The sequence below is a fragment of the Rhipicephalus sanguineus genome, chromosome 4 (assembly GCF_013339695.2).
Source record: "Rhipicephalus sanguineus isolate Rsan-2018 chromosome 4, BIME_Rsan_1.4, whole genome shotgun sequence".
NCBI lineage: Eukaryota > Metazoa > Arthropoda > Arachnida > Ixodida > Ixodidae > Rhipicephalus > Rhipicephalus sanguineus.
The window spans coordinates 168,899,180-168,923,534 of record NC_051179.1 but is presented as its reverse complement, the minus strand read 5'-3'; the positions used below and the strand labels follow the sequence as shown (position 1 = coordinate 168,923,534).

At 46.2% G+C, this 24,355-nt stretch overlaps 1 long non-coding RNA gene across 1 annotated transcript; it reads right to left on the bottom strand.

Moving 5' to 3' along the window:
- Window positions 1–1,331: 1,331 nt before the first annotated feature.
- LOC119389117 (uncharacterized) lies at window positions 1,332–23,408 on the bottom strand. Its single transcript, XR_005183012.2, has 3 exons — window positions 23,265–23,408; window positions 16,040–16,100; window positions 1,332–1,625 (listed from the first exon to the last, which is right to left on the bottom strand). It is a non-coding gene; the product is annotated as an uncharacterized LOC119389117 (long non-coding RNA).
- Window positions 23,409–24,355: the final 947 nt, after the last annotated feature.

Below are 24,355 nucleotides of genomic sequence, written 5' to 3'. Positions count from 1 at the left end.
GCCGAACTCCAGTCAATCAGTGACAGCCGAAATGGGCAGTCCACTAGGACTCCCCAGCTACAGTGAACTAGAAGTGTTCACTGACATGCTGGGAATGGTGACCAGAACATGGAGCACGTGGGGGGAGCGGCGTCGGAGGAGGTTGGCTTGTGGACGCTATAGGCGAGTGTGCTACACAATTTTTTTCCCATGTGCCCACCACAAAAATGAAACTAAACACGAATCCGAGGAGGTAGCGGCTTTATAGGAGGTTGGCTTGTGGACGCTAGGTGCGCTCCCTCCTAATTTTTTTTCTCCAAGGTGTAAGCGCTAGGTTGGAGATCATTCTTGACTTTTTGCGGTGTCCTGACTTCTTTCTTGTGTCCGTGCTTGCACGCCCTGTCTTTTTATAATGTATGCTTACCAACTAGCTCAGCTCTCTGTTATTCTGAGGTCATTCTGTTCCTCTCACTTGTGTCGGGAGTTGTGAAAGCTTCGTTACCTCAAAATGAGAAAAGAACTGGAAACAGAGGGCGCGCTACTGGCCGAGCTCCCGCCAATACACGGCGGCTGAAATGAACAGTCCATTACATGGATACATCGAGAAGAGCTCCCTCAGGGATGTGTTGTGTTTTATGTCCACATTCCCCGTTCCTCCACATTCCCCGCACCTCCACCAAATATGTTACGTGAGTGACGAGTCGCTTTGAGAAGTCGCTATACACAAGATATATTTGCAAGAGCGGTTACAGCGCTGACCAGTCCGGCTCCAAGCTCGAGCAGCGAGCGGCCTTCGTCCTCTTCGTCGGGCGCACACGCGCGTCGACAATATGAATTCCGGCAGCCTACATGTAGCAATATTAACAGAAAAGACAAACGGCGGCGCGCCGCAATTATAGCGCAGCGGCGGCGGCGGCGTCACCCCTCTCGGGATATCGGCGGGGGCGTGAGCAAACACAGCCGGCGGCGGCGGCGCGGCGCGGCGCGGCCGCGCACACCTCTAACTGAGGCCCTCTATTGAGACTTGTTTGGGGGCCTAATCATGACCTTTCTTAAACGAAAGGCTGGAGTAGTTAGCTGCTTTTGATTCATTTTAACTGTTTGGTTACTATAAGATGAGAATCAAAACATGAATTTTAATGGTGAAAAAAGTTAATCGTATTGCGCAGGCGTATTACAGCATTTACATGGTTTCGACAAGGCCTGTAACTAACACTCAATACGTGTTTCGGTAATTGGTTTATGTTGGTCTACGTGAAGCACCCACATAACCCTAGTGATTATTTTAAACGTGCGCCTTGGTATAGCGGTACAAGTGATATATATATATATATTTGCCATGGAGACGTTGGTTGCTAAAAGTGCGCTTCAAAACTTCAAATGATTATATTTATTATTATTTGAATGCCGCATCTAGGCACGCACAATCTCTTCGATGCTGCTTCGTCAACATTGGCCCTTGCGCTAGTACACACCATATGTCACCATCAACAGCGTCATGAAAAGGCTTATCATCATAAGGCTTATCGCTCCACTTCGCAATGACCCGCTATGCTTTTCTTGTTATCAGTCCACTCGTTGTAACTTTTACAAAAGCATCCCACCCCACAATCGGGGAACGAAGATTCATTTGGGTACTGAACGCACTGCAAAGGAATAAATAGATATTAAACACATGCAACGAAAAAGTACTTCAGCTGTAGTAAGGCGGCTATCAAACTGGATGTATGGGAGGTACTGAACTAATAATTCCAAATCGTTGTTTTGAAATAAAAAAAGAGTCGCTTTTCGACACACATTCCATCAGAAGTAGCTGCTTTGAGGTGATGGGTGATAGTCGGTTTTACCCACTTGATGTTTCCCAATCTATATGCACCTGGGATTTCGTAAATCTGTTAAAAGCCGGGCGATGTTGGAAAAGGTGTTGGGTCATCGTCAGTAGTAGCATGCGACCCGAGAAAGCAGCGCAAGGCCTTCTTATCGGCGGGCTGTGAAAAGCACGCAGTGGCAATTGTCTTGTGTGGGTCGGAAAGGCCTCCCTACCTGCTGAATGCGTGCCCTGGAAACAGTCGCTCTTCGTAAGTAAAACGGCACTTTTTCCGCTTTAGGGTGAGTCATGGCCACAGGTGCCAGGTGCTCCCCAGCTAACGAGCAAATAATCATCACAAAAGAAGCCCAGAAGAAGCGGATATTTATTCAGTATTCCCATTCTTGGAAATATTTTATTTATAATAAATGATGTCAATCAAATACCAAGGAGAGTTGAACAAATCACTTCATTATTTTGTACAACGAGAATACGCGCAACAATGAACAAAATGACACACTTTTTAAGATTGTCTCCAGAGTAGACATGTGCGCCGGTCACAAAATCGCCGGCGGTTTCCTCCTCCGGCGGCGGCGTGTGAACGGTGCGGGGTTCGTCGAATTGGCGGCGGCATGGCGCGGTGGGGGGAGGGGGGGGGGAGGCGTAGATTCAAGAGATGGTGGGGAGAAAATTCAGTCCCTTGAATTGTGGAAAAAAATCTGTTTCAACGAAAGGGGAACGCAGTGAATGCGACAGCACCATGTCATAATGTTACACGAAATAAGGTTAGCAGCTAACTCTTCTTGGTCCGATCTCGCGTAACCCTAAAAAAACGCTGGTGTGTGGGAATACGACCGCTCCCGCGAGAGAAGTATTTTAGGGGCGTAGCTCCTCTTAGTCTAACCTTGTCCCGTCTCCGTTGTCCGGCGTAAACGGATCTCCCGTATGATGCAATAGATGGCGCTGTCTCATAGACGTACATACAAACTGCAGTTCAGGGATGATATTCTAGATGGCGCTGTACACAATCTGTGTCGTAATCACCATTTCTCGTCTCATTTCCAAGATTGCGTTGGTCCAATAGAATTGTGTGCAATATGGCGCTTGTGTGAATCGACACTAGATGGCGCTGGAAGTGCCGCTGCTCTCCGATTGGCTGCTGCGCGGGCGGCGCGAGGATGAGCGGGGATGCGCGGGGAGCGAGCGCCTCTCTCATTCTACTGGATCGTCGCCGTACATGTCGGATCGTTTGCGGATCATGGACGATGCGCAGAGGCGGGCGCTCGCTTGGCGGCAGCCAGGCGGATCCCGTGACGGTGCGCACCAAGGACGCCGCTGCGAAACGGGCTCAACGAGAAGCGAATCCCAAGACCATGATTGCTTCAGGAGCTTCGCCCAAGCTCTCCATCATTCACCCGTGGATATGCTGTAATTTTTTTCGTGCAGTTTCTGGTATCAGTGGACACAGCACGAAGCGATGATATCACAGCGCGTAGAAGGGTATACGGGCCGTTTTCTGATGTCTGCCGACATAGCGACCGCGCCCTTAGAGTTAATGTTTAGAGTTGCTGCTCGTGCCACGCCCCCCCCCCCCCCCCCCGTTACCCGGGTGTCTCTTCATGCTCCTTCGCCCAACTGAAGACGATCGGTGCGTTTCCTTTCTGGTTAAAGAGCAATTGACGGCAGGCCTTGCACGCGGGTTGATGTTATTGCATGCGCCCTCCGTGCAAGAGAGGTCAGCTTGTTTCATCTCTGCTTCAGCCGTGTTCCTCGCCAGTGCTCGCGAACTCTTAGTCGCGGGTTTGTACAACATACGATGCGCGCAGCAGTGCTGTCGATTTGGACTTTATAGGAAACAGTACGGCGACGGGGAAAAAAAAGTACAGATTGTTCATATAATTGTTATCGCAATAAAAAAAATGCACAAACACCGTGGAAGAGGGCTCGCCTTTTTTTCTGGAGAGCTGCATCATCTCCGCTGTACAGTGTTCGTCCGTTGGAAGAATAAAATATTCCGACGCCTTTTCTACTGGTTTCGTTCTCGCCTTCACTACGCTTCTTACAGGCGATATCTCATCGCCAGATATTTCTTCATGAAGCGCGCGTATACAGCACGAAGCGTTGAGCCTATAAGGATCTCGCGCTTGTCCGCTACACCCTGTTATCTCCGCATGCGCAGTCGGACACGCACAAAATGGAGCGAAATCAGTTCATTGCGCGCGCGATATCAGGAGCGTAGCCAGAAATTTTTTTCGGGGGGGGGGGGGTTCAACCATTCTTTATGTATGTTCGTGCGTGCCTTTGTATGTGTGCGTGTATAGATACGCAAGCAAAACTGAAACATTTCGGGGGGGGGGGGGGGTTTGAACCCCGCAACCCCTCCCTTGGCTACGCCCCTGCGCGATATATAGTCACTCGAGACAACGAATAAAGGGTGGGCGACTGTATGGCAAAGCATGGTGGGAGGCAATTCATAACTAATATTACTCGTAAATGGAACAATAGAGAGTGCGTACCGTAATGATGTCACGTGGATCACTGTTGTTGAAGTTCAAGTTTATTGCCACATAGTTACAAAACATTTATGCACAGCAAGGATGGTGGGATAAAAGCTGCATATAGGCAGCTTGACTGGTCCCACCTCCCCATACAATAACAGCAGCAACGTGACAAATATTCCCACTAGTTGCAATATTAAAATAGAAATACACAAAGCAAAGTGATAAGCATCAGCAAGAAACATAAAAGCAAGGTTAATATTCATAATATTAGTTGAAGCAATGCGTTTTTAGGAACATAACGTATGTTTTCATCGCATAGTTTATATTTATTTAGAGTGAAGGGAAGACAGTAGGAAAGTGTTTGAAAACCATAGTTTGTGCGTGGTCGCGGAACTGCCCAATGTTCAGTGTGTCGGTTTAAGCGAGATGATTGGTTGGTTAAGAAGTTTCCGATGTTCCTAATATGAGTAGTACCCTTAGTCGTTTCACGTTTAAAAGAACACATAAGCTGATACTCATATAGACGGTCAACTCCACGAATTGCGCCAAAAAGGCGAGAAACGCCAAGAAAGAATAACGCGCTCAATTTTGTGTTTTCAGAACTCGTATTGGGGCCATTTAAAAAGACAGGGAGTGCAGACACGGACACAAGAGAGTAGTCAAGAGAGTAGTCAGGCCCAAAACTCCACGAATATGTTATACAGCGACTTGCGTCGTCGCCCTTTAAGGCTAGAGGACGCCGCAGAGTTGAGGTGGAGGCAATACTCATGAGACTTCTGAAGGAGAGAAAGATGCAACTTCCGGAGAGCTATTCTCGATGTGTCCACCTAAAGGAGATGTCCACAGTCCATTTCGCCAGAGAGCATTCCGTTACTCGAAAAAGCGCTGAGCCGTGATGTCACCTCGCTCTTGACCACGTCGAAGCACCAACCCACCAGAACCTTCCCACCGTAAGAAGAAAGTGGACGAAATGTACAGAAACAGGAACTTGTCAAGTCTGAACTTGCATATGAATGTGTCCCAGTTGTTTGAGAACGATCCACAGAATGCGTACTGACCTTCACAGGTGCGTTACACGGGCGGACGCATTAAACTCAATTCGATGGCTAGTGCGATTAGAGTTTATGCACGGCCTCCGAGATGTGCATCCAAATGCGGATCTCTGGGGCCTGCGTTCGTTGCGTTGAAGCGTGTTAGGTCCCTAAATGATAATAATAATAATAATATCTGGGTTTTTAAGTTCCAAAATTACGATATGATTATGAGAGGAGAGCTCCGGAAATTTTGATCATCTGGCGTTTCTTAACGTCCACTGACATCACACGGTACCTCGGCCTCTAGCATTTCGCTTGCATCGAAATGCGACCCCCGTGGCCGCAATAGAACCTGCGACCTTCGTGTCAGCAGCCGAGCACCATAACCAGTGCTCCACCACGGCGGACCATTCCGTCCCTCTCATTTGTGTCAAGAGCTGTGAAAGCTTCGTGATGTCAAAATGACGTTACGAAAGAAGAACTGGGAACAGGCGGCGCGCTGCTCGACGAACTCCAGTCATTCAGTGGCAGCCTAAATAGACAGTCCACTAGGGGTACACATGGAGAATAACTCCCCAGCTACAGTGAACTAGAAGTGTTCACTGGCATGCTGGGAATTGTGACCAGAGCATGGAGCACGAGGGGGGAGCGGCATCGGAGGAGGTTGGCTTGTGGACGCTAGGCGAGTGTGCTCGTCAATTTTTTTCCTATGTGCCCACCACAAAAGTGAAACTAAACACGAACCCGAGGAGGTAGCGGCTTTATAGGACGTTGGCTTGTGGACGCCATGCGCGCTCCCTCCTTATTTTTTTTTCTCCAAGGTGTAAACGCAATGTTTGAGATCATTGTGTTCCTCTCATTTGTGTATGGAATTGTGAAAGCTTCGTGACGTCAAAATGAGAAAATAACTGGAAACAGGGCGCCCTGCTCGCCGAGCTCCCGCCAATCAACGGCGGCTCAAATGAACAGTCCATCACATGAATACATCGAGAGTACCTCCCTTAGGGATATGTTGTATTTTCTGTCCAGATTGCCCGTTCCTAATAAAAGAAAAGACAGCCGGCGGCGCGCCGGAATTATAGCGCGGCGGGCGGTGGCGTGGGGCGGCGGCGCACACCTCTAGTCCAGAGTAGCCTCCATTTGGTTGAAGTATGTTTTCCAGTGCATGATTAACGTTACTTGTTGATTCCCCGTACGTATGTTTGACTTCAACACTCAACTACTCTAAGTCAATTACAAACGCGCTATTACTGAACGACAAACGCGCTATTGGTGAACGTGATGATCGCTAAAATAACTGCATTTGCTGAAAAAACGCAAATAAGCCGAAAACACGCGGCAAGCGACTCGGTAAAAAACTAAGCCCAAGTCCACCTAATATTGCATGTGATGACTCATTGCATGCAATATCGTCTCAAGCCGGCGTAAGTGATCGATGGAATTCGCGGCAAAACGACATCTCTTATTATAGCGATATCTCTACTCGTCCAGCTCTAAACCTAGAAAACGCCTCGTTAAATCTCAGTCAAGGTCAACGCTGGCAAAAGAGATTCAGCGAAAGACTGGTGCATGCGGCGCGTTCGCGAAACCCGACAGAGGCTCATTGTCAGTTATGGCGCCGCCTCCAGAGGCGACGGCTGCATACTTCGCGTTCACTTCGCGTTCGCACCGAAAGCGCCAAGCAGAGTCTCTGTGTTGTGTTGCAAGGCGTTGTCTGCATTGTCGCAGCGCATCGTCGAAGCGTGCAGACTTCTCTTCATCCTTGCATAAAAAACACCTGCAATAAAATTAAGCCTCTCACCCACCACGGTGGTCTAGTGGATATGGTGCTCGACCCGAAGGTCGCAGTTTCGAGTCTCGGCCGCGGCGGCAGCGTTTTCGACAGAGGCGAAAATGCTTGAGGTCCGTGTACTTAGGTTTAGGTGGACGTTGAAAAGCCCCAGGTGGTCAAAATTTCTGAAGCCCTCCACTACGGCGTCTCTCATAATCATATCTTGATTTTGGGACGTTGAATTTCAACAATAAATGAATAAAGTTGAATCTCTGCAAACAAATGGTCTCGACCCTTCCCAAAGCATGCAAAACAGAGCTATCACACGACAAACTTGGTGTCCGCGTTCAACACCGGAAAATGTTAAGTTACTTGCGTATAGTGCATTCCTAATTTAGGGCTGTATCAGGAGTGGGAACGTTTCCCAGTGCGTGTAAAGCAACGAAGGAAAATACAAGAAAATAAATGGACTACTAGCTTTGGTGAAAAATACACAAAAATACCAATAATAATGAGAACTAATAGACAATAATGCCAAAGTATAGGGGATGTTATTGGTTGTAATTAAGATAAAGTGTGAAGAAAGTAAAGTGGGCGAAAAGATAACTTGCCCCCGGCAAGGACCGAACCTGCAACCTTCGAATAACGCGTCCGATGCTTACCACTGAGCTACGGCGGCGGTCATCCTCCCGTCCACTTTATGGGATATATATGTGCATTTAAACCTAGGAGTGTTAGTCAGCGCCAGTCGCAGCCATAGTGGCGAGTGTGGAACACTGCGTCACGTAGCACGTGATCGTTTTACGAGCTCGCAGCTGACCAATAATTCCTCGCATACTACCTGAAGGCATCAAGTCTGCTAGAACGAGACCCTCACTATGAATGAAGGAAAGACGATGACTTTTAAGGGCTTGTTTCTTAGTTAGACATAATATAAGAAATATAAGACGCAATATAAAACACGATACCACGAAACGAGCCCTTAAAAGTCATTGTCTTTCCTTCATTAGCGAGGGTTTCGTTCTAGCAGACTTGATGCCTTCAGGTAGTATGCGAGGGTTTATTGGTCAGCTGCCAGCTCGTAAAAAGATCACGTGCTACGTGACGCCAACAGGCAGAAAAACAGTGTTGCCCCGCCACGGTGGTCTAGTGGTTATGGCGCTCGACTGCTGACCCGAAGGTCGCGGGATCGAATCCCGGCCGCGGCGGCTGCATTTTCGATGGAGGCGAAAATGTTTGAGGCCCGTGTACTTAGATTTAGGTGCACGTTAAAGAACCCCAGGTGGTCGAAATTTCCGGAGCCCTCCACTACGGCGTCTCTCATAATGATGTCGTGGTTTTGGGACGTTAAACCCCAGATATTATTATTATAAGAAAAACAGTGTTCCACACTCGCTACTATGGCTGCGACTGGCGCTGACTAACACTCCTAGGTTTAAATGCACAGTACATACCCCATAAAGTGGACGGGAGGATGACCGCCGCCGTAGCTCAGTGGTAGAGCGTCGGACGCGTTATTCAAAGGTCGCAGGGGTGGTCCCTGCCGGCGGCAAGTTATCTTTTCGTCCACTTTACTTTCTTCACACTTTTTACTGATTACAACCAATACCATCCCCTATACTTTCTTTGACATTATTGTCTATTAGTTCTCATTAATATTGTGTCTAACTTAGAAACGAGCCCTTAAACGTCATCGTCTTTCCTACAAACATGTCAAGTAATTTTCAACAGTGTCCCTTCAGTATTTTCTGGAGCTTCAAGGCAGTACACCACCTTAATTGAAGGGGCGGCATTTTCAAATACTTATATCTCAATATATCAGCCGAAGTTCAAGAGCTTTCGAGCAACACCGACGAGATACTACGATCTTCGAACATATGCGATAACGAAACTTGGTCGTGATGACGTTACCTGATTACAGCAATGTTCTCCCACAGACAAGCGGTGAAGCCGAACACCAGGAGGTTAGTGTTCACCACTGCCCCGGCTGAGCCCAAATTAACTCTAAATGTTCTGTGGTTAAAAGGTGAAACGGTTTATAAGAGTTCGCGTCGAAATTCGATTGAGGGAGCATGAGTTGTTCTGATGGCTTTGTATGAATCGGGAAGATTGTAAACAAAGAAAGGGGGGAGAGGAAATAATTATGCATGCGCACATTTTGTGTGCGCTTGATCGTTTGTGTATATAAACCGATGTACATCATTTTACACCCATAGGACTTTCAGAGGACTGGATTGCACAGGACATCACGCTCTCTCTATGGTGGCTACCAAGCAGCCATACCAACCGGACCAATCGTAAACACCACCTCTCCTCTGTGATGGATCTCTGTATGTCGACTGGACTCCTACGAAGGCCACACCGCTTTATCGTTTGTGATTAGGAGTGGAATTTATGAAATCTTATTCCTTTCGCACTGGAATGGCCGAACACACTCTCTGCTATCCCTGTGGTTGCGAGGAATTGTGCATCACACCCTGTGCGTCTGTCCGGTATATATTGTTCAGACACATTCACTGGCGTTCGTTCTTGCGAACGTTCTTGCGTTCTTTTTTTTTACTAAATGCTGTCCATACTCTCTCGCGTAACCACTGAATCTCAGAATCTCATTTTGTGCACGTTCACAGCAGGCAGGTAGGCAGGCAAAGAACTTTTTCCGGAGGCGATGCTCGACCCTCTTAGGGGGTGACACCGGCGGGCCACTTACACGACGGGACGGGGAGGTTAAACTCCACGGCCATGTCGCGGGCCCTCTGGATGGCCCTAAGCTGGTCTCCTTTGTCTTGGCTAGTGAGAAGAGAGTTCTAGTCCACGTTGACAGTGCCGGTGGACGTAGATTCCACATGGATCCGCGAAAGTAATCACGCTTGAAACCGCTAATCTTGTCCAAGAATGGCACGGGAATATCAAGATAGATAGATATCGTAAATGGACCATTGCAACTAAACACAGAAGTCCATGATTCAGTTAAGCAGTGCTAAATGACAGCTTCTCTATTTTACTTGATATAAGAAGTGCTGGCATGGCGTAGAAGGAAAGCTAAAAGCGAAGCCCGCGCACTAGTCTCAGTGTCTGCTGTAGCATATACAATTTGCCTTTGAGCGCTTTCGCGCCGTTGGTGCTGCTCTGGCGCTTGAGAATGGTCTATTGCAAAAAAATCACGCCATATTCACGGAATGAATGATGATGAGTGGGGCGAAGCTCGAGAGGGGAGATCATCGGTAAAACCGTAACTCTCCCGTGAAAGTTCGCCCATTACATCATTATGAAAGACGTAAGACTCCAAGTGCACTTCATAGAACTCGCAACTCGTAAGACTCGCAAGTGCACTTCATAGAACTAGGCGGTCACGTACCACGAAAGACATGCATGTACAGACTCACGGCTTTAGGAAGTATAGCGTAGTGGGTTCCTCCCAAGTGCACTTAAAATTATGATGATTTAGAGCGTAGTGGGTTCCTCGCAAGTGCACTTCGCTCCTAAAATTATGATGATTTATAGCGTAGTGGGTTCCTCGCAAGTGCACTTCATAGAACTAGGCGGTCACGTACCACGAAAGACATGCATGTACAGACCCACGGCTTTAGGAGCTTCGCCCCTAAAACTCACAGTTTCGCCGCAAGGGCGAAGCAATGAATGCGATAGCAAGAAATTGAAATCTCACACGAAGAACCAGAAGCAGCTCGATACTTGCAGCGCGCCGCTGAAGCACAAAGAAGGACGCCCTTAAAGAACGCACAGGCATGCACAGGGTTAAGCGTGAACTAACAACGGTCACAGTTATTACGTCTATGTGCTTCAGCAACGCACTGCAAGTGTCGACAATGGAGAATCAGACGCTCTTAGATATTTCTTTTTCTTTTAAACTGTGGCACGTGGAATGACTCCTGCGTTTCCAGCCACACGGGGGCGTCTGATGCAAGGTGTGCCCGGTGTTCCTTGCTTTTTTTTTTCTTCCACATCACGAATGGGTACATAAAAGGGCCACTTTGTCGCGTACGTCTCAAGGGCAGTTTTCAAACTGAAAGAAAATTAGGAGCGTTGCGTGATAGAAAACACGTTCACGCTCCTCCGAGATTTGCTTACCACCAGCGGTGCATGGTGTATATAAATTGCTCGCCGTTATCTCGCGGGCGCATACATTGTGTGTGGCTGAGTTGTCTAACGCAGCGCGCTGGGGAGCGAGGGGTTGCTGGTTCGAATCCGCGGTCGGGTACGTCAGAGTTTTTTTTGTTCTGCTTTACTTTTCTTTGTGCCTTCATATATATATATATATACATATATATATATATATATATATATATATATATATATATATATATATATATATATATATATATATATATTGCGGCGAAGCGTGCGAACTCAGTAATGGGTCATAGTATGGGCGGTTGGACTGGCTGGTGGCAGGCGACACGTCTCTTCGGCGTAATTGTGTGGGGCAGCCGTAGGGATCACCGGGGGCGTCCTTGCGACAACTTGGGCGTAACTCAAAGGAGCAGGAGCCGGATGGTGCTGGTGGTACTCGGGCAAGACCTCCGCGATTTTCTGCGCAATTGCTCGACGGAGGGGAGGCAAAGTTTGGTCGACGGCTGTTGAGTGTACCGAGGGCGAGCAAAGTCCAGCAGGGAATCGCGGAAATTATAAAGACGTCTATTACCGGGCACTCGGCGAGATACACGACAGTGACAGTGAAGGCGGGGCCGACTCTCAGCACGAGCTGCGTCTCTCCGAAAAAAAGCCGAAGAGGGCGACCCACTAGAAGGTGCTGGAGAGGACGACCCATTACTGAGTTCGTACGCTTCGCTACAATATATATATATATATATATATATATATATATATATATATATATATATATATATACATATATATATATACATATATCCGGGGCATGACGGCGACGGCAAAAATCAGCCGAGAGTGTCCATATACTTTCTAGCGCAATAAAAATTAGCGCAGCTTCCAGAAAGTAGCACCAGGCTGGGTCACATCAGAGCTGGTGGACTAGAAGCAGAAGACGAAGAAGGAGGTGAAGATGAAGAGAACGCGTGCAGGTTCATGCAGATGACAGTTTTTTTACTATAAGTTATCTTTTTCGCATATTCCTTTTATTTCATTTTTTCACAGTCTACTGCCGCACGCTTCGTGGCCGATCCCCCATAGTGGGTTGAGAAATTCCCCTAAGGAACCAACCAACCAAAAGTTTTTCTATGCCACTGTACTGTACTGTCTATACTGTACTGTGTAGAATACAACTTTTGGAGTCGGCGGCATTTCCTTCTTTAAGGCGAATGCACACAAGCCTGCGCCAATGGGCGCGCAGCACAGACCGACGTCATGTAGTGGACGGCCTTCGGAGAACATTTGCCGAGAGCATGCGCGGGACTATTTCTTCAGTCGCGGAGGCGATCGGCTGCCGCGCTTCGGTCAATCTGGGCAAGGCTCCTCCGGACTTATTAAGTTGCATCTGACTGTACAGATGGCTATGCTTTCTCTGTTTTTTTTTTCTTTTTTTTTGTGGAAGTTGCTTTATATATGTATATATCTGCCTATTTATTCCTCCGTCTTTCTGTGCTTCTTTTCTTGTTCTTCCCTTTCTTCTCTTTTTTAAATGCGAAGCATTTCTTAGTGAACCCAAGGCGCTTTGATCGTTTCTATCTACGTATTTGTCTGCCTATCTATCTAGCCGCCTACTTCTGGGTGCTCTCATGTTCGCCTCCTTCACCTGGTGTATCCCAAAAGTGGCATGGGAGGGTAACAGGATTTGATGAATATGACTGTCGGGTCATGACATCAAGAACATTAAAATCTTGTAGGGCGCCTCGTTAAACCCTTTCCTCCAGACACGTGTGGCACACACCCGTTTACCACGGGCTGCGGTGTACGGGTATGCGCCACGGGTGATTCACATTTTATATTTAACCAGGAACAGCGAAAACACACATTGGTAATTTAAATGCGAGAGCGTTTAGAAAAACCGACATAGGCAGCGATGACCCGATGAATGGACAGAATAAATATTAGGATCCCAGCAGGAATCGAACCCAAGCATTCTTTGCGGCAAATCAGGTATTCTACCACGTAGCCACGCCAGTGCGATAAACTACTTTGGAAAAACAGCCTATACAGGCGTAATGTTGGTGCAATGTCAATTGTGCTTGTCGTTCTGGCTATCCAATTTTACAAGAAACAAAAAACACTAGCTATGTACTCCTACGATACAGGCGTCATATCACATTAATGTCTGTGGTTCCACTCCTCGCTCCGCTTTTATAGCAATCTAATAAAAAATGCATTTGTATTCCTGTGAATCTGCAAGTTATATTGAAGCATTGCTCGACCAAGGAGGAATACATTAACGAAAGTTAAGTATGTCATTCAAATGACTGCACCATAAAGCGCACTTAGTTTCGACAGTACTGATGTATGTACTCTAACGTGAGGGCTGACGTTACGTAGCACCAGAAGTTGCCCTTTAAACTCCAGTGTTGTCGACGTGCCTGGAAAGCCCACGATGTGCACACAGCTGCTACACTTACAAAAACACGCCGATCCTCCTCCCAACGCTTGGCTCAAAGCCATAAAATTCAGCTGTGTGGCTCTGGGTTCCAGCTGTACCTACTGGCCTCTCCTCTAAGCTTGCTTAGAAATATCAGGGACCCTACGGTGTCGTTGCGCAGACGTCACCTGTAAACTACATCGTCGAACCGGTTACACCGCCTACAGACCAACGCTTTCGTGGTCGTGAAACCGTCCACGTAGAGCGTCTAAAGCCCTACTACGATCTGCTTGTACTGTGTTCCCAGTGAGTCGCCAGGATGGCTCCTTTTGCGACTGGGGACGATTGTAGCGAAGAGGAATGTCCAGCGCTGCAGCCACATCGCCAGCTCTGCTCGAGGCACGAGCTGGAGCTGCCCAGCCTGTGGTTGCTGCAACGCTGCCTGCGCCTGTACAGCTCTTGCTGTCCCTGTTCGAACGTTCCCGGCCCAGTGTTTTTATTATATTTTTTGGTGGCGGTGCTCGGTATTCCTCTTCGCTACACAGCATACAAGTACTCGCTGACTGCTTCGCATGAAACCCATTCCCACAACGTGTGAGGTCTGCCGCATTTTTTTGTCTTTGCCTTTCTTTCAATGTCTTTGTTTCTATATCTTTCTTTTTGTAGTTGGTCAGTCTATTTGTTTCTTTCATTTGTTATTTCTTTCTCTACTGTCTTTCTGTAGTCAGTCTTTCGCTTTCTATGATTTTTTTGTTAACCTCTTTTTTTCAACTCTTTATCTCTGTGTCTATTTCTTTCTTTCCCTTTTTCTGCTTCTTTCCGCTCTCTTTTTTCTATTTCTTTCTATTTCTCTCTTTCTATTTTTCTATCTCTCTGTGCAGTCGGTCTCACGACTATCTATCTATCTATCTATCTATCTATCTATCTATCTATCTATCTATCTATCTATCTATCTATCTATCTATCTATCTATCTATCTATCTATCTATCTATCTATCTATCTATCTATCTATCTATCTATCTATCTATCTATCTATCTATCTATCTACTCGTTTTCTTATCCTCCTAACCCTCACATTTCCCCTCCTCATGGTCACTTTCCTTTGCCACCACCTTGCTGTACTGTACTATGCAAGGGTACGCTCTGCTCATGCCAGCGTGCCTGGAGAGTTGAGTGGTTAGGACGCTCGCATTCGGATTGTGGGTACGAGAGTTCCATTCCCGCTTGACCAAAACTTATTTTATGTCTTTCTTTCTCTCTCCCTCTTTACTCATTCTCTCGCCCATCGAGTTTTGCATCCCTCGCCGGACACACCGGCGCACGTCTTCTGGTAGCGAAGCAGAAGAGGTAGAGGAAGGCGATGAAGAAGAGGACGAAGATGGCGCGTGCTGCTTCATGATGATGATATTTTTCTACGTAGCCCCGCCACAGTGGTGTAGTGTTTATAGCACTCGACTGCTGACCCGAAGGTCGCAGGATCGAATCTCGGCCGCGGCGGCTGCATTTTCGATGGAGGCGAAATTGTTGGAGGCCCGTATACTTAGATTTAGGTGCACGTTAAAGAACCCCAGGTGGTCGAAATTTCCGGAGCCCTCCACTACGGCGTCCCTCATAATATAATCGTGGTTTTGGGACGTTAAACCCCAGATATTATTATAGTTTTCTTTGTGCGACACACGGCCAACCTCGACATAACAGCTCTACTGTAAAACAAAGCTACCACCATTCTTCTCAACATCATGCAAACGTACAACGTTGCGTGCGTGCATCTTTTTTTCGTGATCCTCCGCAGGTGAACCTTGTCACTAAGCTAGACTAGTATCAGTGAATAACTGTAAATGCACACATTGGATTGAACACCAGCTTACGATACAGTGCAGTTGCGGTGTACACTGGCACTAGCAGCTCAAAAACTGAAAGCTTCAACCGCGAGTTAGGCTACTTCATGGATGTTCATCGCGGAATAACTTACAGCGAAACCCAAAAGACGGGCGACGAAATGCGACCGACGCTGCCGGGATCGAACCCACGACCTCCTGGTAAGCAGCTGAACACCGTAACCACTGCGCACTGCGACGGCATGTCGTTTTATCTTCTCGTCGCTAGGGAAATGAGGGTGCAGTGGGTCGTGCAAGAGAAACGCTACATATCAACTGAATAATGGTCGTAGAGACTACGTTGAATGTTCGTGTGCTGCGTTTCAGCCTTCAATTTCCTTACTGTTAACCTCGACCAACCGTCTTGCAATATTGCTACGTTTCTCCGTTACTAAAAGGGATCAACTCGTGTATCCTAAACCACCCTTCAAAGGCCATGAAAATGTGGGAGAGGTAGTGCTTTTGAAATAAAAATACCTTGCTGCTAAAGGTGTTCCATAATACACCCACTCGAGAGGTATAACACTGATCTCAATAAGGCGAAAGGCTAACGTTGTAGAAACTCACGTCATGAACCAGGCACCGAATTCTTGTATGATTGCCATGTGCTTCGGGCAGTAACTCGACCCTGAAAAAAAAGGTAGCTCTTGAGCACTTCCAGGTGCTGTACATGCTGGAGTTGTTCGAAAATCAATCTGAAATCACCATTATCGTGTAGAAACTCAGTGTATACTTCTTTAACAACGGAGCCGTTTAAGCTTTTTGTTATGCCGCGTGGCATAAACAGAAGTTCGGCCCAGCTTGCCTTTGAAACGTTGAGTCTAGCGAAAACTTAGATGAGCCTAGTTAAGCTAAGTATAGCCAAACCTAATTAATCCTAAACAAGCTTAATGTCGCGTAACTAAGACGAGCTCAGTTAACTTTCATTTACACGAGCCCTGTTGAGCCACATTAAGTACAATCAAAGCTAAGAGTAGTTGAGCGTGGTATCGCTTAATTTAGCAAATTACGATACCACACATAAAACCTAATTATATCCCCTCAGTGGAAATCGAATCCCAACTATATTGGTGAAGCCAAGTTAAAGGTGGCACTAATCACTAGTGACCATGTCGTGTCTAATGAAGCCTAATTAAGCCTGAATTAACACTACGACTGCAAAAGACTATTTACTTGTGTATGACTGAGCCAATCCCAACCGAAATAACTGAGATAAATGAGTCCCATTTATGCTAACCAAGCATAATTTAGCTATTTAGGCTAATTTGGGCCAAACATGGTATTTGATCAAAGGACTGATAATTAATCAATTTTCATCCTACGAAACCACCAGCTACGCCGTGATTCAGCCTTCCGCCACTTAGTGCAAGATTTTTTTCTTCTTGCTCTTCTGTAGCGCTAAGAATGTAGTGACCAAATTTAACAAAACGTGTCCTTGGGACTATTAAAACAGGCGTACCAGTTAAATTCCAGTTAGTTTTTTTTAGGGGCGAAGCTCCTCGTAGTCTAACCTTGTCATGTCTCCGTTGTACGGCGTAACCACCTTTGCAAACTGCCCACTACTTTGTCTTTGCAAACATCCCACTACGATCCATCACCGATCCTTTGCAGACTGCCCACTATTTTATCTTTGCAAACATTCCACTACGATCCATCACCGATCCATCACTTCGCCGACCATAAAGCCGTTATAATGAAGGGGGAAAGAAAGCCACGTCTAGCTACCACTTACGATTAATAAAATGTCTTGCATAAATATATACGGTGTTTTTTGTCACGTCTTTGATGATGTACTGGGCTATCGCTTTGATTACTGCTGGGCGAAACCACTGAAGATTTCACGGTGAAACCATGATTGCTTCAGGAGCTTCGCCCAAGCCCTTTGTGATTCACCCGTGGATATGCTGTGAATTTTTTCATCAGCTAGCTCTTCGCTCAATGGCCTTGTCGAAAACCCAATATATGAATGGCATCATGACTTGCTTCGCGCGAGCACTGATCGCAGCTAGGAAAGCGTAGTAACTGCACTGAGATTTTGCGCACATTACTTTTTTATTTTAACAGCGAAGATGTTTAAGCTCGCCATAATTTGTCTGTCGGAAACAGAAATGGTCGCCATCATGAACCGGCACGCACTCCCTACATGCTCCTCATCTTTGTCGTCTGCTGCTTCGCTCCCAGAACACGTGCGCCGATATCTCCGGCGTGGCCTCTAATAACCCTGATTTGTAAGAGAACGAGTACAGAGAGCGAAAGAAAGGAAAATAGGGAGCGAGAAAGAAAGATATGTAAAGAAAACAGAAGAAGTCTTGGCGACAGAAATTCTGCACGAGGCATGATTCGAACCCGCATACCCTCGATCCGAAGGAGGAGTTCTAACGACTCGGCTATCCAGGCACTCTAGCACAGAATAGCATAGCCTCGTATACTAAGTATAGCAAGGAAGTGCGAAAGGTAAGTGAGGGTGAGGGGGAGGGAAATGAGGAGGGGAGAGAATAAGGCCTAGCACAAAAATAATGACAAAGCAATAAAGAAATGCGGAAAGAAAAAGAAAGAATCAAAGGAAGAGATTGAGAGACATGGAGATAAAAGGATAAAAAGAAGGAGGAAAAAAGCTGGAAATAGAGGGAGAGAAAGAAAGGGATGAAGGGAAGAAAGACAGAAAGAGCAAGAAAGAAAAAGAAATGAAGAGAGAGAGAAATAAATACATAGAAATAAACAGAGAAAAAATACAGGAAAAAAGACGGCTCATTCCTCCCTTAAAGGAATCGGTATAAGACGAAAGTGAAACGTGTCGTAACAGAAGCAGTTGATTGTTTATAGTGATCTGATATATCAGAGCTTGTATAATGTCTATTGTGGTTAGCCAGATATAACACCGCTCGAGGTGGACGCACCCCCGTTGACGCCTGGTGGCAGATCTTCCCAACAACTAGCGCCCATGATGACGATTTAACCCTTGCGGTAACTGACGTTGCTAAGATATACCTTGACACCGCATATTTTGAATTCCGTACAAAGATGACACCAACAAGCACATAATCAACAATGATACTCGACATACACTCATTCAAAGAGTCGTCAAACGCGAAAAGAAACGCGACGAGTGTCGTGCCCTTCCTCTAGCCTAGCCGTTAATTTTCTCAGGGTGAGAAAGGAACGCGGTGCGACAGCGAGGCTAGCGTCGGAGACCTATTTTTTTAATACGGATGGATGCTATGAGCGATGCTTGGGTTAAAGCCGTCACCTCGCGGTGTGTTAAAGCGTTGACGAAATTACACTTTTATAGGAAACGCGTCAAATGGGGTGGTCGTAACAGCGGCGAGTCGCCGGAGATAATCGCAGAGGTCACGCTATAATTTTCTCTACCGAGTCCAGATAGGAATGTCGGCGTCCAAACGGAAACACCACCCCACGAACCAAGAGCACTGAGAGAGGAAAGTGTGAAAGATAAAAGCCGCGTTTTGTAGCCTCCTTCATCTGTTTGGCGGTAGCGCAGCGGGTTAAACGCTCGCCAATCATCGTCGCAGACCGAGAGATCGTGGGTTCGACTCCTCTTGACGGAGTTTTCTTCTTTGCCATCTGATAGCGTTCATTTTCATGAAGTATTTCCGTGACGGAAATACGTCATGAAAATCTTCGTGGACCCCGGCATAAACACTTTCGTGTTAAAAACAGATAGAAGAAGAAAGAAATAGAGGAAGAATGAAATAGAAAATTTGCAAAACTTAGCAGAACAGCAAAAGCCAGGACCACATAGATGTCCATCCTTTCCGCTGTCTCTTTAGCATTGCGCCTCCAGTGCAAGCTACGGATTTTTTTTTCTGTAATAGCTTTTCACAGCGAAAGCTGTTATGAGATCACAAAAATAGTTCCGTAGTTGCTCGCCGCAGCCGGTGTCCGTAACCACTATAGCACAAAGTAAGAAAAAATGAAATGAAAAAAAAAAATCACAGCTTGCACTAGTGGCGCAAGGCTGGAAACCATCAGCGGGGATAGTGTTCGACCTAGCTAAGTTTTGCTAGTACTGCCATGTTTTTACTCAGAGGTTAAGTTTTTGCTAGTAATGTGAAGCATGCGTAGACTTGGCCAGAATTGGCTAGATATGTCACATGACTACCTGTTACGTGGTGTTCTGATTTTAGTCATGTCAGTAGCTATTACGTGGCTTTTGGTGGGAAAATGCCACGTGGCTAGATGTTACGTGGTTTATGGCGGGATCATGTCGCGTGACTAGCTAGTACGCGATGTTGCGTGATTTTAGACACGTTAATGTTACGTGGTTTTTCTTAACGCTACTGGATGTCACGTGATAGTTGCGTGATTTTAGTCACCTGACTAGATGTTACGTGATGTGTGCCACATGATTAGTTATTACGTGATGCTTCGCACGAGTGGTGACAAGTCTGAAGGGAGTAAGGAGCTGGGTCGCCTTATTTGTTTCTATTTATTTTGCTATTTCCTCCTCTTTCTTTCTTTTTCATTGAGCTCTTTGTTTGAAAAAAAAAACGTGAAAAACAATGAGAGAGCGCAAAAAGAAAAGAAAAAGTTATGCCAGTGTCGCACTAGTGGTGCCAATCTTGAAGGAAAAGCACAGCGGGGTGGGTTCCTTGTTGCCTTTTTATTTGTTCCTTCTCTTTCTTTTCCTTTCTCTCGGTTTGCTGTATGTTTTTATCTGTTTTTTCGCTATTTCGTGCTTTATATTTCTTTCTTTCTTTCTCTCTCTATTTATTTCTCTGTGTCGCTTTTAATAACATTTATTTCTCTTTCTCTCTCTTTCTTTCTCTTTCTGTCTTGCTCTACAGCGCCGGAACAGTTTTGCCTACCTGCAACACATAAATATGAGTATGGAAGGCGTGTAGAAAGCATTCCTACAAAAAAGCCACAGTTTCACCGCAAGGGCGAAGCAATGAATGAGATAGCAACAAATTGTAATGTTGTACGAAGTACGGCTGGTAGCTAACCCTTTTGGATCCAGTCGCGCGTAACTTTGTAAAACGCAGGTGTAAGAGAATACGGCTGCTACAGGGAGAGAAGCGGATTTCACATAGTCCCTTCGCGTTGAGAGCGCAGCAGATAGAAGAGTATACGCGCCGTCCGCTGATGCCTACCTGATAGCACGTGCGCCAGCGATAGCGCGCCCGCAAGCATTCGACGGCAGGCCACGCACGCGGTGATGTTATCGCGTGCGCCCTCCGAGCGACGGTGCTGGGCCGGCTTCTTTCACCTCTGCTTCAGCCGCGTTCGTCGCCTTCCCTCGCGTGCTTTTACTCGCAGTTAGAAGGTGCGATGCGCGGGGGTTGTTATCGATTTCGACTTTCAAAACAGCCGTCGAGATTGTCCATATAGCTTCTGTCGCAATAGAAGAATCAAAGAAAAGCCGTACGGCCAAAAAATACAATGAAAGAAACCGCCCGCCACTAGTATTCAAACGTGCCCCCTTCGGATCCCTAGCCGACTACTTTACCTCAACGCGACGCTGAATTTTTTTAACAGCAAAGCTGTTCCTAGTTGGGGCTTTCATGTCCGCGGTCGTAGTAGCGGTGATCACGTGGCCTTGCAGTGTGGCGAGGGTGAGGCTTGGTAGGAAGGGGAGGGCTACGTGTGCTGCGAAATGCGACAGCGAGGGCGGAGGATCTCGAGGGGTGAACCTTCGAGGAGGGGTTGCCCTCTAGAAACGCGCCGAGATGTCAGTGTCGGTATTTTGGAGTTTGCGCTTTCAAAATGGCGAACGTTTCTCAGTCTCCCGATGAAGAAGCCGCCCGATGTGAGCGTCAGCGAGAGCCCACGCGAGAAAAGCCATGTCCTCGCCGAACCAACCGCGATTTTCTGGCAAGAGAGTCCGAAGCTAAGCGCCAACTAAGGGAAGAATTGAAAAACAGAAGTACGATATAGCCTTATAGAGGACGGGCATAAGCTCCGCTGTTTTGACAGTGTTCGCGATGTGTAGCTGGCCGTATTTTTTTATGCAAAGCATTTCTTAGCGATTCTCAGGCAGATTGAACGTTTCTATCTATCTATCTATCTATCTATCTATCTATCTATCTATCTATCTATCTATCTATCTATCTATCTATCTATCTATCTATCTATCTATCTATCTATCTATCTATCTATCTATCTATCTATCTATCTATCTATCTATCTATCTATCTATCTAACCGCCTAGGTGTAAGTGCCCTCGTAATCGCCTCCTTAACTTGGTGTAGACCGAAATTGGCATGGAAGGGTAAGAGCGATCGACGAATATGACTGTCTATTCACGACGTGAATAACGCCAAAATCCGCCCGCCTATCTCGTTGAACCCTTTCGACCAGACACGCGTGGCACATACTCATATACCACGAGGCGCGATATACGGATATTTATTTATTTATTTATTTCAGTATACTGTCAACCCCTAATGGGGTTTTTACGGGAGTGGGTACATTTAGAGAAAAACAGCAAACACACAAAAGTGTTACAGTGAAAATGTAGATGAAGACGGAATCGCATAAATATGCGCCACAGGTGACTGACAGTTTATATCTAAGCAGGAACGGCGAGAACACACGTTGCTAATTTAAAAAGAACACACGCTGGTAATTTATGGATTTTACCTCGATCCCCTCCGAAAGCTTTCTGCACCTAACGCGGGTTTGCGTTTCCTCCATTTTGAGGGCATTGCAAGATTTCTGCACCTCGCCTGGCTTTGCACTGCTTCTGTGATCGGCCAACCATTGACCAAATGACGATGCCATGTCATGCCTCATCATGTGACGCCACCTAATGCGACATCATACTGAGGTCATGATGACATGAACTCTTGGCGACTTGTGACGTCAGGACTAGGTGATATGGTCACTTCATCACATGATGATTCTTTTCATCAGACGTATTGACGCCCACACCGGCGGTCACTTTTTTTGGTTTCATGAGGCATCTAAGACTTTCGCTTTAATAAAGGTTCATATGAGCTCCTACAGGTGAACATACGGAACGGAACACACGTGTATTATTTCATGTCGATAACGAGCGACAAGCACGGTTATTGTCTCATTTTCATAATTGAACTTACTGTTTTAACAGCTGTATAAGCTGTTGGTAGCTTGTGCAGCGTCGTAAAAAAATATCGTCATCATGAACCGGCACGCGCTCTCTTCATTCTCTTTACAATGAAGATGCTTGAGCTATCGGTAACTTGTGCCCGTCGTGGAAAACTGCTCAGTTGGGATGCACCACAGGAATTGGGCAAGACCCATTACCGTGTACAGCAGGTGCGAGTGTCAAACGAAAAACAACACGTGTAAAAGAGAGACAGAAAAAAGTCATAGAAAGAAAGAGAGAGAAATAAACGGAAGAAGAACATAAAACGATAAACAGGCAGAAAATAAAACATAGACAGAAAGAGAAAGAAAGAGACAATGAGACAGAGAGATAGAAATCGATAGAAAGACAAAAGAAGAAAAATTATGCACCGAGAAACGCTCAATTTCCGTCAGAAACTTAACTCCGAAAATAACCCTCCAAATTTCAAGAAAAATGAACTCCGAAAACACGGAGCCCTAAGTTATAATATAGCCAAGGTTGGTAAAGGGAAGTTAAAGTGAGGAGGAAGTGCAAGGTGGAAACTTAGGAAGCAGCTCTTCGGCCCACTAGTGCGCAGCTGCTCCAATTTTTTCTTACTGAAGTTTAGTGATCGGTGTATCTCAACAGCTCTATGCAGCGAAGGAAAACAAGTCCCGTTCAGCTTTTAAAGAGGAGAAGAAATGGCAAACCAAAGTCATGCCGAGGACTTTCCGCTGTACTTACATTTTTAGCAAAAGTACCACGACGACGAAGAAAGCTCGGATCTTTGAAGGAAACATTGCAGTCTGCGAAGGGAAGTGAAAGCTATTCGAGGTTTTTCAAAGCGTGGACTGGCTTTTATACAATTTCAGCAGAATGGCCAGAAACTGCACGAAACAGTCCCGCTATATTGCAATTTATTACCGTCTATAAATGAGAAAAGCAAAAGTGCAATACGAAAAGCACTCGTGGAAAGTGAAAAGACATAATCTAAAGATTCAAACGGTAAATGTAAGAAACGTTATTCTATTTTTACGTACCCTCCGCAATGACGCCTTTAGTTGAAGGGTTTTTTTTTGTTAACTTTTGCCCCACAGTGTGCACTTTTACCGCTATTTTGTACATTGTGCGCGAAAGCGCAACCTAAGAGTCAATTGTTATTTCGTTACAATCGTTGGTGATTCACAATAACGAGCCTTGTCGCCGTTTTGACTTCCCAGAAACGACAAATGCTCCATTGTGCAGCTTGCAACATCGCTAGAAAAGTGAACCACACGGTGCACAAGAAGGTCCACGGCATTGTCAATAATTTTGTAGCTCTTACTGTGAAAACAATCCGTGAAGGAGCCCGGAATTTCATGCTGACTCTGGTCCAGAGACAGGTTTCATTTTTACAGTCATGGGAATTTCGTTTGGAGGATCTGCACAGATCTATATTTTGATTTCGTTCCGCACCGTCTTTTATTTATAATATATTAAGGACGACGTCCAGTACGATCCTTGCGTTTTAACGCAGCCACGAGAGCCTGAGACAATGTACGCCCTGCAACCGAAACGTTTATTAAGAGCAGTATATACAGATGAAGACCACGACTTCCGCAGTTCGCGCTCACACTACCTCCACCTAACCACCCCCTCCCTTTTGCTTTCATAAGAGCGGCAAGCAAAATATTGCCACGCCCACTTCTTGTCTTGTTTTGATGTATTCGGGTTTGACCGGCAGAGACGGTTATCAACGCTCGACGCTGTCCGCGAAGTAGTGTTCTAGAAGCGTCGCGATTGTAGTAGATCGGTTTGTTAAGATTGCGCCCCGCACGCGAATGTTCCAGCTTTGT